Raw genomic sequence first — 16,273 nt, 5'->3', positions numbered from 1 at the left:
TAGTGTGGCTTCCAATTTGGCTTCCATTGTTGCATCTTTGTTTGCTTCCAAAAAATTATTATTGTTTTGCATACAGTTAAATTAATATGTTTTATTTCAATTTAATTAATTAAATATATCATGTCTCTTAAATAAGTTATATGATTATACATCATATGAATGCATTTGAATTATTTTATACGGTAACATTTACAATTTTTTTTTAAGGGAAACGGACATCCATACAAATTAACAACATCATTATACTTATTAAATCTCCATCAAAATAGAATCTACAACATCTAGTATATATAAAATAACAAGATAATTATTGTAACATGATCATCGTCTATAATTAAAACAAGTAAATCAAATATCTATAATTTAAGTGAATTTGACAACATCCATCATGCGCAGTAAATCAAAAGCATCGTACATAATAAATATGCATCCAAATCATCAACCATTTTCAACATATAAAAATTGACAAGTCAATACTGACAAGATCATCGACATATACAAATGTATCAAATTAAATCATTGCAAGGACCAAAATACGAGACCAACTCTACAAAGAATCCAATTGATCATGGATAAATTTGAAATTTTGGAGCAGCGGAACCATTCCAACTGGAGTGATATGAAAATGGCGCACTTAGGCTTCTTGTCTAACTTACAAGAACATCTCCCACTTCCAAAGCTTAAATTTCCCAAGTCTTAATGATTAACCAATGCAGAATTAAATAACTGATTATATGCTTTAAAATCTATTATTTGTGTTGATATGTAAATGTGCTCACACTAATGTATAAATACATGTAATAGAAAATAAAGTAGCAATAAACAATCACACAGAAATAGCAATTTAATTTGGAGTTCACCCACAACTCTTGGGCTACGTCTCCATGAGCTCTAGTCAAATCAACTAGGCTCTCTGGGATTATGGTCTGAGTTCTTTTTACAAGCTCTTTGGCTCAACTCATATTGTTTTGCACAGAAACAGTGGGTTCAGACACCATGTCATTCCCTGGCTCTTGAAGCTTTGGCTCTTGGCTCTTGGTTTTGGCTCTTTGGATCCGACTCTGGCTCTGGCTCTGGCTCTTGCTCCTTTCTGCTTTCTATCAGTTTACAGCTCTCTTGGCTTTTCACTTGACTTCCAAGTGACTCCCTCGGCTACCTTTTAGCTTTTGCGCTACCTCTTTTGCCTTAGCTTCCTGCTTCGGCTCCACTTTCAGCAACCAACAATCAACAACCCCTTCAGCAACCAACTAACTCTGTTTCTGTTGTTCTGTGGATTTTTAAGCCAAATCGGTGTTGTCTGTTCATTTTCCCTTTCCGGCTCTCTGTCTTCCTATTTTGGTCCGCTCAAATCCCCTCTCTGAGCATTAACAATCATTGCTAAATGCCCTCCGGGATGGTGGCCACCTATGCTGCAACGGAAGGAACCACCTGCGCTTGAAATCCCCAAATTTTGGCATTCTCAGTTTACACAGGGAAATATACCAAACATGGGAAAAATCTGCAGAAAACACTATTCATCAGACTTCAATTGCTATGAATTCTACCCTAAACTCCTATCAGGTCCGCCCATAATCGCTGTCGCAAGTCGCAATTGCCTGTTCCGTGGCTTTCCCTTTGTATTAATAAAATATGTTAAAAATATTGAAAATACACACAAGACTATCGTTGGGTGGATCTCAAAACATATGGAATACCGTTTATAATTTTATCGGGTTCGGAAAATCGCATCGCGCACACACACACACACACACACACACATATATAGATCTCCGCCCCTCTATGTAGCTCCGATGCGATTTTTCAATGCGACTTGTTGCAATTGCAAATCGCATGAGCCCCGGGGTCTGTCCACATAGCATGGCCTATGTCGACGCGAACCGTCGACGGCGATATCGGTGACCGCAATATTGGTTGGCCCGAGGTCTCGCCTCTGCCTCATGGCATCACCGATTGCGATCCGCCGATTTCGGCAATCGCACCATTGCATCAGCCCGATCTTATCGCGTGTTTGCCTTCGATACCCTTCGACTACCTTCGTCGATTGCGATATGTCGATCGGATCTGGACCGTTGATCAGCCAGATCCGACGGCTCCTGTTCATTGTCCCTTTGACCTCCGATGGGCTCGATTTTCGTTGTTTTCTCATGTTTTTAAGGCCTGATAGTGTTATCCGCCTTTTCCAAAACTTCTCCTTTTGCGATGGTTTTGACCTTTTAGGAGATTTTGAAGACTTAGAGGGTTTTTAGGATCCATTTTCAAGGGATTTTGCCCCTTTTTCCAAAGGATATAGGCAGTTTCATTTTATGATAACTTCTGCATCCTAAGTAAGTTTTTTCCCATTCAAGTTGCAGTGGATTCAAAATGAGATGATATCTGCAATGGGGCTAGTTCCAGGAACTTCCTTGGACTTTAATTTTCCTCAGTGAGGAACACTTAGACTTAGGAGTCTATCCAAAATCCATTTTGGATCACGCCTTCCCACTAAAAGAACTTTTGGTCTCCAAAAGACTGATATACTGATCTGAATAGTAAATGAGAGTGACTCACCCTCTTCTTTCAGCCTCCCTACACTTGCCTTTGCATAGTGCCTCTAAACCAATAGTTTCTGACCACTTCCCTTCTTGGATGGGCTAGTCTTCCTTCTTGCCTTCATGCAGAACTTCTGCTGAAATGGTTATGGAAGGTAGTTTGAACTCTTCTGCCTTGATCATTGATCCAAGGTGGCTCAAACCAATGTGAAGTCATTTGCTCCACAAAACTTTCATTTGTACCTGTTTGAGAAGTTGCCAACAACATCTATTAACAACAACAGGCATACAGACAACAACTGGATGGACTAAACTCCTACTTCAACAAAGAAACAAATTTCACATCTTATGAATACCTCCCTGTCTTACATTTGCATACAAATGATGGACTAGACAACAAGCCCACAAAACATGCCTTTAAAACAAATGACTCTTCATGTCAAGCATGTAGAAAAAGACCATTAGGATTCTTTTCAATAGATGAAACATTTCATCATTATCTCCATTTGGAGACCAAGTCAACTTCTTTCAATTCAATATTACATGTATGTTTAAAGCAGTCAACCCTTCAAGTTAATTACACACACATGTTCAAATACAAGGAAAACATCAACATCCCTATGTTCATGTACATCATGCTCAAGCATGCATTTCATCCTTCAACTTTTGCTTAAGCACACTGTACTTTCGAAGCTGAAATGAATTATAATGTTGCAGCAACAAAGTGAGTCTCTCAGTCAATCTTTTCCATTCACCATCTTGGTGGAAACCTGCAACTTGCATCTCATCAACAATAAATGCAAATAGATGCATCAATAGACATGTAATCCTTAATTGGAAAAGAACCCTAACCATTGCTTACCAATCCATTTCAAAGGACTTGCTCTTGTCCACACATCAGCATCAACATGTGAATCATTTTGAAGCACATCATTCATGGAAACTTCCTTTCCATTTCTGCCATCTTCTCTTTCCACTTTCTTCAGCTGTGGTGGAAGCATTGTTGGATTCAATGTCCAACATTTTGCAGCAAGATGCCCTTGCTTATGGCAGTAAGTGCACTACATGTGCATCCTCTTGACAGCACGATCTACCTTGTCCAATGGACCTTTGGCTTCTTGCTTCTTTTCCTTCGAAAGCTTCCTGTATGTGGCCATTCTCTTCCAACATCTAGAAACATGATGGTTATCCAAACCACAAAAGGAACATGCAACTCTTTTCCCATGCTTATGTGGAAATTTACCATGCTTTGCACAATCAAAAGGAAAATGTTTAGAACTAGATTTATACCTTTCTCTTTCACCTTTATTTCCTTCATGAGGAGGTGAAGCAAATGAAGAAGTGGCTCCCTTTGGAACACCATCAATCTCTTCAAGGCTGTTAGAGTCTCCCCAACTCTTTGGTTTAAATGTGTGCTTCTGAACACTTGCATCCTGCAAATGATGTTTCAAGCCATTGCATTCCTCTTGAATACATCCTTCACACTCTACAATGCAACTACCTCTTGGAGCTGTTTCAATGGCCTTCATGGCAGCTTTGGAACTCTCTCCATAAGACTGTCCATAGCCAAGACCCAAATACTTAGGCCTTTCTTCAACCATTATTGGTTCAACAATACCTTGTGCATGCTTTCCCAAGCCCTTTCCTTCATAGCCCATCTTGGACATTAGCTTGGAACCTATGCCTCTATTATGTTTTTCAAAAGAACCAATATAAGCATTCTTAGAAGAATTTGAAGACAAAATGGAATGGTTTATCTCTTCTTCAAGTTGATACTTGATCAAAGCTTCTTGGGCAACAAAGCGTTGTGACTCCAACTCATGCATCCTCTTCAGGTTTATATTTGCAATATGAAGTTGCCTCTCCATTTCCTGCAATTTGTCAGAAAGCATCTGCTTCTCTTCCTTCATGGAGTTCAACTGCTCTCTAAGTATGCTGCTCTTTTTTCCATCCTCATACATTTCTCTCACCTTGTCCATCATGATGAACAAGTCCTGCTTCAAGTCTCCATCAAAGAGTCTTGTGATGAAGAAGGAAGAATTCGAGGATACACTTGAAGAAGTTGTCATTATGCCAATGAACAAAGAACTTCAAACAAGATTAATAAAGAGCTTATTTCAACAACCTTTTGCAACAAACCTCTTGTGCTTTAAGGACTGCCTTGAGGTCCTTGGGATAGAAGAATGCCTTCAGCCCTTCTTCCTATTTGTCCTTCCTGGACTGAGCTAGCAACAGCTTTCCCTTTACCTTTGCAAACTCAGAAAATAGTCAGTCTGCAAAACAAGCATACAATCAGCCTCTTGTTGTTCAAACACCTTTCAGACAAGCAGTCTTTGCTTTTTCAATCAAGCATTCTGATATAACCTTCTTTGAAGGTGTGTTTAACCAAACTTAAGCTTTGATACCACCTGATCTGAAAATGGGTCACTTAGGCTTCTTGTCTAACTTACAAGAACCTCTCCCACTTCCAAAGCTTAAATTTTCCCAAGTCTTAATGATTAACCAATGTGGAATTAAATGTGTGATTGAAAATATGGGTGTAGGCTTGTATTGATTTTTAACTGATTATATGATTTAAAATCTACTATTTGTGTTGATATGTAAATGTGCTCACACTGATGTATAAATACATGTAACAGAAAATAAAGCAACAATAAACAATCACACAGAAACAACAATTTAATTTGGAGTTCACCCATAACTCTTGGGCTACGTCTCCGTGAGCTCTAGTCAACTCAACTAGGCTCTCTGGGATTATGGTCTGAGTTCTTTTTACAAGCTCTTTGGCTCAACTCCTACTATTTTGCACAGAAACAGTGGGTTCAAACACCATGTCATTCCCTGGCTCTTGAAGCTCTGGCTCTTGGCTCTGGCTCTTAGCTCTAGCTCTTAGCTCTTGGTTCTAGCTCTTTGGCTCTGACTCTAGCTCTTCGGCTCTGGCTCTAGCTCTTCGGCTCTGGCTCTTGCTCCTTTCTGCTCTCTATCAATTTACAGCTCTCTTGGCTTTTCACTTGACTTCCAAGTGACTCCCTCAGATGCCTTTTTGCTTTTGCGTTGCCTCTTTTGCCTTAGCTTCCTGCTTCGGCTCCACTTTCAACAACCAACAATCAACAACCCCTTCAGCAACCAATTAACTCTGTTTCTATTGTTCTGTGGCTTTTAAGCCAAATCGACGCTGCCTGTTCATTTTCCCTTTCTGGCTCTCTGTCTTCCTATTTTGGTTTGCTCAAATCCCCTCTCTCAGTGTTAGCAATCATTGCTAAATGCCCTCAGGGATGGTGGCCACCTGTGCTACAACGGAAGGAACCACCGGTGCTTGAAGTCCCCAACTTTTGGCATTCTCGACTTACACAGGGAAATATACCAAACACGGGAAAAATCTGCAGAAAACATTGTTCATCGGACTTCAATTGCTATGAATTCCGCCCTAAACTCCTATCGGGTCCGCCCATAATCACTGTCGCAAGTCGCAATTGCCTGTTCCATGGCTTTCCCTTTGCATTTATAAAATAAGTTAAAAATATTGAAAATACACACAAGACTGTTGTTGGGTGGATCTCAAAACATATGGAATACCATTTATAATTTTATCGGGTTTAGAAAATCGCATCGCATATATATATATATATATATATATATATATATATATATATATATATATATATATATATATATATATATATAGCTATAGATATATAGATATAGATATAGATATAGATATATATCTCTGCCCCTCTGTGTAGCTCCGATGCGATTTTGTGATGCGACTTGTCACAATCGCAAATCGCACGAGCCTTGGGGTCTATCCACATAGCATGGCCTAAGCCAACGCAATCCGTCGACGCCGATATCGGCAATCGCGATATCGCTTGGCCCGGGGTCCCGCCTCTGCCTCGTGGCATCACCGATTTCGGCAATCGCACCATCGCATCGGCCCGGTCCTATCGTGTGTCTGCCTCCAATACCCTCCGACTGCCTTCGCCGATTGCAATATGCCATTCGGATATGGACCGTTTATCGGCTAGATCTGACGGCTCTTGTTCACTGTCCCTTTGACCTCCGATGGGCTCGATTTTCACTGTTTTCTCATGTTTTTAAGGCCTGATAGTGTTATCCTCCTTTTCCAGAACTTCTCCTTTTGTGATGGTTTTGACCTTTTAGGAGATTATGAAGACTTAGAGGGTTTTTAGGATCCATTTTCAAGGGATTTTGCCCCTTTTTCCAAAGGATATATGTAGTTTCATTTTATGATAACTTCTGCATCCTAAGTCAGTTTTTGCCCATTCAAGTTGCAGTAGATTCAGAATGAAATGATCTCTGCAATGGGGCTAGTTCTAGGAACTTCCTTGGACTTTCATTTTCCTTAGTGAGGAACACTTAGACTTAGGAGTCTATCCAAAATCCATTTTGGATTAGGGAGGAAGCGGACAAGGTTGCTATGGAGGAACTCGGCCACAATATTGTGGAGGGAGTCAATAAGTTAATTTCATAGTAATAGCTAGGTAGATTATGTTATGTAGGTATGTAAGTATTAACGGGGTGTTGTGGAGAAATTACAAGAAGAATGATGTAGTAAATATGGAAAAAACATTATTGCATAACCAAAGATGCTGGTCAGAGCAATTTTGGAGGAATCTAGAAATTTTGATGCTTTTTAATGTCATGGCACTAGCCAGATTCCAGTTTGATTAATAGAAATATACTCATTCCTTTTTAAAAAAATAACATGTGAAAATTATGAATGTCCAAGAGTCGACATAAGTCAAAATGATACATCATGTACAAAGGATATAAGTAAAAATGATGAATTATGTAAGACAAAATGATACAAGTCAGTATGATACATCATGTCCAAATGATACAAGTCGAAATGATACATGTAAAAAAGACACAACTCTATAATATGGTACAGGAGGTTGTGAAAATGATACATATGATAGTAACCATGAAAATCGATAACAATATATAAAAAATGATCCATGATGCGGTCTATATGATCATGAATGTCACTAGCTTCTACCAACAACTTCCTCATGATCATCATCATCATCATCAGTATCGACATCGACCTTGTTTTCATTTGTATATGTGTCATCATGAGCATCATTTACCATCTCAACATTAGAGCCAACGTGATTTGGATCTATGTGATGAGGATCATTCAGATCTTTTGGAAGATCCTTGTTCTGCACACACAAAAAAACATTTAGAATGAAAAGTTATTGTTTATTCGTGCAATAATTAATTTCTTTGTTATATATATAATATTACAACATATGAAATGAAACAATATTCATATTACATCATATCAAAGTGCACATAGGATAATAAAATTTCAAATAAGTAACAACTATGATGTTGTAACGATGGATGATATAACAACGGATGTAACAAGCCATTTCATCATACTTGTTAGAGCTTGAAAGTGGGTAGCCAAAGAGGTGTTTCTGCCACCAAACACTACACCAACACTTGGGGGATCAAGAAAACAAATTGAGAAGCACAAACATAGGTAACAATGGATTGAGAAGCAGATGTTGTAACAGTGGATGTTGTAACAGTAGATGTTGTAACAACAGATGCCATAACAAAATGTCAATGTTAAATTTGCTGAAAATGTTGTAACACCCATTACTATTGAAAATGTTGAAACTTCTGTAAAAGTTGATGCTATAACAACTGCTACTATTGAAACTACTGAAACAATGACCATTAGAGCAGATGTTGTAACAACATATGCTGTAACAACATATGTTATAACACTAGATGTTGTAACAATTGAGGGGGTAAAAATCCATTTCATCTTGCTTGTCAAAGTTTGGAAGTGGGAAACCAAAGAGGTGTTTCTGCCACCCAATACTACACCAGCACTTGGGGATCAAGAAAACAAATTAAGAAGCAAAAACATAGGTAACAATGGATTGAGACGCAGATGTTGTAACATCGGATGTTGTAACTGTAGATGTTGTAAGAATAGATGTTATAACAACATGTCAATGTTAAATATGTTGAAAATGTTGTAGCAGTTGATGTTGTAAAACCCATTACTGTTGAAAATGTTGTAAAAGGTGATGTTATAACAAATGCTCCTATTGAAACTACTGAAATAGTGACCATTATAGTGGAATGTTGTAACAATGGATGGTGTAATAGCAGATGTTGTAACAATTGAGGGGGTAGAAATCCATTTCATTTTGCTTGGCAAAGCTTGAAAGTGGGCAGTCAAAGAGATGTTTCTGCCACTCAACACTACACCAACACTTGGGAGATCAAGAAAACAAATTGAGAAGCACAAATGTTGGTAACAATAGATTGAGAAGTAGATGTTATAACAACGGATGTGTAACATCACCCAACCCCATATATTGTTAGAGCAATGGGGTAAAACATATATATATATATATATTTTTTTTTTTTCCTTCAAACTCTACTTGACTTCCCAACTCGTCATAAGGGCCTCACAACTAGAGTTGTTACTATATATATATATATATATATATATATAGATATATAGATATATATATATATATATATCAAGCCCTGTCGAATGCAATAGCCTCCGCTCACTGCATGAGCCTGTCACCAACCTATCAAGCGGGTCCACTTCTGACCAATCACAAAACTTTCGAGCTGGCATGCCATCCAGCTCATCCTAGTTGACATCATCATGGTCGATCCCATGGTTGTGCCACACAAACCTCCAGGCTAATCTTTCGGGTTTGTACCTCCGGGCCACGTCGTCACTTTCTCATCCAATTGTGTTAAAGGAATCAGGGCGCGCAATGAAGAGTCTCCACACCTAGGGTTTGGAGCAGTGCAAGGTTTTATCGAATTTTCATTATAATTTTAAGGCTTGCCCTCCTGCTCCACATCAAGCTTACATTCAATATCTGCCACGACTTGACTAAGGGATCTTTACCTTGCCTTAAGCAATGCATCATACGAGGATCTTTACTATCATCGTAAGAGTAAGTCTCGACTTGGCCATTATTTCCCTGAGTTGGTTATTTCGATCATGGCTCTGTCCCAGAGGTCCTGCAGACCTCTGAATCAATGCCAGTACTCGGTGTCGACGTCGATGATTTATTAAGGTGCCCTATGGTTCTAGCCCTCCTAAGCTTGAGCCAAGGGCAGGCCTTTGGAATACGATTGCTTAAATGTTTTCCTTAAAATGCATTTTTTGGGCATTGTGAAGTCAAATCCTCATATATAAATCCAGTGCCATCAATATGTATTAGAAGCTCTCCATTCAAGTCATAAACCTCCTTTTAATTCTCATCCAAACATGTTATATCCACCACACGGATAAATTTTACATTTGAGATATCACCTCCAAAGGGAATGGTTTTTTATTGAATCAATGTAAACGAAGCCATGTACTTCTTCAAACCAACAATAATATTTACATGCATTGTTACACAGTAATTTGTCACCATTTGTCACCGTCCCTGTTACCCCTTTTCCCGCACTTTGGAGGACTCATTCCGGGACCTGTGAGAAGTGACATAACTTGAAAACACTTGCATTATGTTCCCTTGAGTATGGACTTCATATGCCTTGAAGACATCTCCTGCAGAATATCCTTAAAAAGTCCCCTTTTTCCATTAGCGCGGATCCACATTGTATCACCTGTGCCAATGGGGGAAATTCTCCAAAGAGGGCGCGCCAGTTGGTGCTCTGTCTCAGAGTCTTACCCGCGCCAACCAAGTTTGGGAAAGCTTTTTAACAAACGCACGCCCGAAAGTTTTTTCCTTTCGACTCATGAAGCTTTTCAAGGATAATGCCAATCTCATGGATGTCGAGATTCATCGTATCTCTATCCAATAGCTTTTCGAGGATAATGCTAATCCCATGGATGTCTGGATTCATTGTATCTCTTCCTCCTCCTCCATCTATAAAAGCTTGTTCTGGTGCATTTGACAAGCTAGTTTTTGAGCATAGGGAGAATTATACTGCAGAAGTCTGAGAGATTGCTGTAAGAATCTTCTTTGCATTCATAATCAAAGAGAGAGAGGCTTGTTCCCAATCCCGACAAGCTTTGCAAGACATATGTAGCTGATCATCCAGCCAAAGGAGGATTTGACATCAGAACTATGGTTGCATTCTTCTTTGTTGATTATCAATAATAGATGACTATCATTATGGTTCCATTCTTGTCGTTCATTGTGATGATGTTTGAGTTATATCTTTTCTGACCGATATATAATTGCATCTATTGGATTTTATGCTTGTATTCGTGTCGTTCTTTGTATGTGCAGGTGTCCAATCACGGAGATTGTGAGGATCGTGACCGGCCGGAGCAAAGGAACGGGAGTGTCAACTCTTCTACAACACTAGCGTTGGAATCCAAGTAGGTTCTCATAATCCACTTTTAATTTGCAATTAGGAACTTGCGTGATAGCATTGTTTGATTGTTGCTAGACCCATTTTGGGCTAGTGGGGATCGCCTCTGTCCGCAGAGGGGATTTACCTCTCCAACAATTTGGCGACTCCACTTGGGAAGCTATTTGTTGTTTGATTCGTAAACTTTGGATGGAGCCTGAAGTATGGCCAGGTAGCCTTCGAAACGCTATTGCTCTGCATTAGCGAAGTAGATCAACGCCACTTCAGTCAATCTCCGGTTTGGTTTACGAACCGAACAGCTTGGAGTTTGTCTTGCACTTTGGTTTTCTCTTGTTTTTCTTGCTTACATAAGCTTTCTGGGTTGAATTTTTAAGTTGTTTCTTGCTGCCTGGTCTATCTGGATACTGTTGATCAAGCCCTGGACTGCTTGTTTTTATTTTTAAGCTAGCAAACTTTATTAGCGCGATTTTTTCCCTGACAGTCGTGCCAGTGGGCACATGTTGCACAAAAGCAACTCGCGCTAATCCCTTAAAAGCGCGAGTTACAGCCTGACAGTCGCGCCAGGCCTGTGAACTTTTCCAGTTTGCTTGTTTGGAAGTCTTCTGAGCTTGGATTTCTATCTGGTCACATCTTTTTCAATTACTAGAGTGTGTCAGAGCTTTGTTTGACTGGTTTTTGACCTTCATCCTTCGGGTGTTTGCCTCTTTCCATCGATTTCATATTCCAGCCCTAGAGCATCTAGTGGCTTTGTGCATCGAGCCTTCTGTGGGAGTTTTTGGTTCTTTGATTGTCCAGTCAACTTCTTGGCTACCTTTTGCACTTGTTTAGTATTTGTCAGAACTTTTAATTGTTTAATTCAAGCAATTTTACCTCTTTTTCGTTTGGATTTCGCTTGGCTTCGTTTGGGCTTAGATTACATAGCTCATTGAGGTCTTTGTGATTTTTCTTGGTTTGAAAGATTGTCTTGGTGTTTCAGACTTGATTGTGTTTTCATTGAGTGAAATTTGTCTTTTTACTCTTTGTTATTATCTCTCAAAAATTGTGTTAGTGCATTTTGCCATCGAAAAGAAAACGAACAATCTCTTTTGCATTGCATTAGTTAATGGAAATTAGAGTTTTTCATTGTTATTAGCGATTAGTCACTTAAAAAAAAAAGTTACGTTTATTGCCATTAGCTGCATTAGAGTCATTGTTGATTGTTTTATGATCATTTTGTTTGATTGAAAGATCTCAACTCTCCCGTAGTTAGCATTCATCGAATGAAATGATATATTTTGGCATATAGCTTGCATTTAGGAAATTGTGAGAGATTACATATGGTAGGACCTGGAAACTGAAAGCTAATCAAAGATCAACTGTAAAATGAACTGAATGAATCTAAAAACGCATTGGAACTTAACGCATACATCTAGAGGTCTAGGCTAGAGACGTGTTCCGGCGTCATTAAACCTAGTCACTGTTGTTTCACATTATGGTTGGGTGATTCCTCCTTTTGTGACTCAATAGTGTTCTAGCACGGATTTGTGCTCCCACGTACCGTCGAGTATATGTGGAGACCCCACTAGGTTATCATCCTTTATCCACAGGAAGCCGTGTCTGCCGCCTTACAAGCCATAATGCACTGAACACAGCATTCGAGAAGATTGACTGTCGTACGGAAAGTCCATGGTTTTCATATGATCGCCAAGGTGTATATGCAGTTTTACGGATTGTCTGGTAAACCCTTTGCCTAGTTCTCCAGAGTAGTCACTTTTGATCCTTTTCGGACTCCCTAAAAGAAAAGGCTCACCTGAGCATTTGTCACTTCGGGCTCACTAAACATTCGAAGGCGACTAGAGTCACCTTTTCGTCCTTTTCTCGACTCTTAAAACATGAAAAGGTCAAGTTCGGTTCCTTTGTCTTAAAATTTATTCAGCCACGATTCACATTTACCCAGTTAGATCTTGTTTGCGTTAGCTTGAGTAGGCTTCTTTTTCGATGGCAACCTTTCCGGGGTTCACCAACCCAGGGATCCCCTCTGACGGAAACCCTGGTCATTTCGATCCTTTTGGGAATGTTGGTGCTCCTTACATGGCAACGTTGTCCCTCCCAGGGTTAACTGTTGGGTTGCCTGTTTGGTTGTTCCCAACCTCTTTGGTCCCTACCGTCTCAACTTTTGGTCAATCAGTCCCTCCACCTGAACAACATCATGTTGATTCTAAGGTGGACCTCTCCCCTTCTTCGCCTGTTTCTACGTCCTCATCTTCTACTTTGCCTGGTGAAAGTCTAGATTCGAATAACCAAGTGACTAAGAAGAAGAAGAAGAAGACGAAGAAGAAGAAGTCTCCTAAGGGAGAGGCTAAAACTACAGCTAGTCCCAAGAGTACACCTCCCATCGGGCCACCTTCTGCTCCTCTGTGGAAAGTCAAATTTCCTTGTAGATTATGCAAGGATGACCATCTTCTGCGCGATTGTCCTGGCATTCCCAGGGTCTTAGAAGTATGGTCTCACGATCTGGCCCGCCCCTCATCGTCCTCTGAAGCTCACGACGATGCTACTTTATTAGTTGGAAATGGTAAGGGAAAAGGGAAGATTCGAATCCCTTGTAGACTTTGTGAAGACAATCATCCCCTTCACCTTTGTCCGCTCATGGATAAAGCCTCCGTTGTCTTGGAAAGTCTCGCAGTTCCCTCAGCCCAACTTCTCGTTGGATATCAATGTCTCTCTGCAGTCGGAGATGTTCCCCTGTTGACAAAGAGATTGATTCAAATTCTTCTCTTGTCCAGGCCCCTCTTCTCGAACCTGGTTGTACCCAGCCTGTTCCAGACCAACCATTGATCAGAAAGAGTGTCGACTCGAGTTCACCACCCGTCGACCACTCTGTTTCAGAAGAGCATCATTCCCATGTTCTTCTCGTCTCCTCAGATTCTCCTGCGTCCGGAAATGATTCTCCTATCCCAGCTGCTCCCGAGAGTCCTGCTTCGGTCCCTTTAGAGCAGGGGGCAATCATACGATTCCCCCACCAAGTAGTTCAGTCATTTCCTTCGACTGGAGTTGTTTGACCACCTCTCGCCTTCCATCCCATGTGCCTTTCTGGGTCACGGTACATGCCTATAATAGGGCAATACCTGGCACTATTTTGGATGAGGGTGCATCTGTCAGTCTTATGCCCGCCACTACTTGGCAAGCTTTGGGTTCCCCACAGCTTGTGCCAGTCGCGCCGAATCTAACGGCTTTTGACGGAGGAACTAGTCAACCATTAGGGATCCTTCCAAAGTTCCCTATTACTTTGGGAGGCAAAACCGTCTATATAGACGTATTGGTTACCCAAGGTGCTTTAGATTTCAGTCTTATCCTTGGCCGTGACTATGTTTATGCCATGGGGGCCCTGGTCTCTTCACTTTTCCGTGTGGTTTGCTTTCCACACGATGGAAGAATCATGACTATAGATCAATTATCGTTCGTTCGTACCCGGGTCCCTCCTGTGCAGTCGTCATCCCCTCCTGGTTTTCATCCACCAGTTGCATCTGCCCCACCACAGATCAACTACGTGGCCACTTATCTCGTGCCTGTATCCAGTGATGCCGCCATCATGCATAGTGTCCTGGGGGCATTGGGTCCTGACTTCCGAGATATTACCCCTCCACCCGGAGTGGCACCCTTGGAAGCCCCGACTTCCTGTTCATTCTAATGAAGTTCGGGCGGAGCATAGTTCGTTTTCATATGTCAAGCTCCTTAAAAAATGAAACTAGGTCTGGCGGAGCATAGTTCGTTTTCCTCTGTCAAGCTCCTTAAAAAATGAAACTAGGTCTGGCGGAGCATAGTTTGTTTTCCTCTGTCAAGCTCCTTAAAAAATGAAACTAGGTCTGGCGGAGCATAGTTCGTTTTCCTATGTCAAGCTCCTTAAAAAATGAAATAAGGGTTATGAGGATAGTTCTTTTCGTAGGTCAACCTCATTAAAAAATGAAACATATCCTCCTCTCCAAATCGAGTCTTTGATTAAGATCTCGTAAAATACAAGTCGAGTCTTCATAGATCTCGAGACTGAACCTTCATTCCATCCACTTTGTTGAATGCAATGAAGCTTGGGGGGCATGTACCTCGATTTGCGTTATTATGCTGGGGGCATGCGAACTGATAACAAGCATAGTTTTTCGTTTCAAGCTTGTGTAAACATGAAACCGAATCTAAGCATAGTTCTCCATGGTTCAAGCTTGTGTAAAAATGAACCCATACCTGATTTACATCTCGTGATTGCCTTTTATCTGCTAAATTCTGTTAGATGAGCCTTGGTTGTTTCATTCAATCGCCACCATCTCTTTGGCCGATCATATGCTTTCACTTGGTTGTTTATCCTTTCCTGAGGAACCACAACGATGAGTGGTTTTATTAGCCAACCTCTTGACCATTATATGTTTTGAGCAATTCCCCCATTTCTGGAACCAGTTGCTACCCTTTATACCACTCATTCCTCCAGGACGAGTCTCCTTTTAAGCTCTTTTCTGACTCGTAAAAAATGAAAAGATTGCCAAGTATTTTTCCCTTTTTGACTCGTTAAAGAGAATAAAAATGGAGGTCTGCTTTCAGCTCTTTTTTGACCGATTAAAGACGAAAAGATTGCCGAGTTATTCCTCTTGACTCGTGGTGGGCTCCAGTATTGTAGCAATAATGCTACAACTCCTGGAGCTTCCTTCTCTAATTTTATCAACCCGGTAGTTCGTAACAAACTTGGAAGCGACGGTGTTGTATGCACAAGTACTAACTCTTGTCGCAGCTCTCACTTGGTCAGCTGGGACAAGTCCGCTAGGGCTCAAGCCAACTTTTATATGTTCTCAGAAGAAGCTTTTTAAGTGATGAACGAAAGCTATCTCAAAGGAAATTAACCTATTTTGCAAGAATGAACTGAAAGCCAACAAAACATGGAAACCCTAGTAAACCCTAATCGGACCAGCTTAATCCTTACGATGCAATGGTGGGAATGCAACTTCTAAAAATTATGCCATTACTTCTAGTGAGATGAGATGCATGGGTCTAAACTACTTTCATCTGAAGAGAACATGTTTTTGTATTTTTGCTCAAGTGGTTGGAATTATTATGCCTGTGCTTCTCACTGGGTCTTGACTGTGCAGGGGTAGATCAAGGGGAGGAAGGCTTGGAAAAGGTCAGGAGGACTCTGAGAGGTTCCAGGGGATCCCTAACATCATTCCACAGAAGTTCACAACGTTCAGATGCCTGGCAACCGTGTTTGTAAGCTTCTACAGGATGTCTGCAGGGGATCCTACAGGAAGCTCGGGATTTCTACAGGAAGTCTGCTAACTTCTACAGGATGTTCTGCAATCGGAGTTTTGGGTGATGGAGGAGTGAATGAGCTGTATGGGTGGATAGGTAGGATGAGAGGGGAGCTTGTGATGGCTTATGGACAG

This window comes from Pinus tabuliformis, chromosome 4_1 (genome assembly GCF_031772625.1).
Source record: "Pinus tabuliformis cultivar Carrire ecotype Pingquan chromosome 4_1, CPIR1, whole genome shotgun sequence".
In the NCBI taxonomy this organism is placed as follows: Eukaryota; Viridiplantae; Streptophyta; class Pinopsida; order Pinales; family Pinaceae; genus Pinus; species Pinus tabuliformis.
This window is presented reverse-complemented; position numbering follows the sequence as displayed.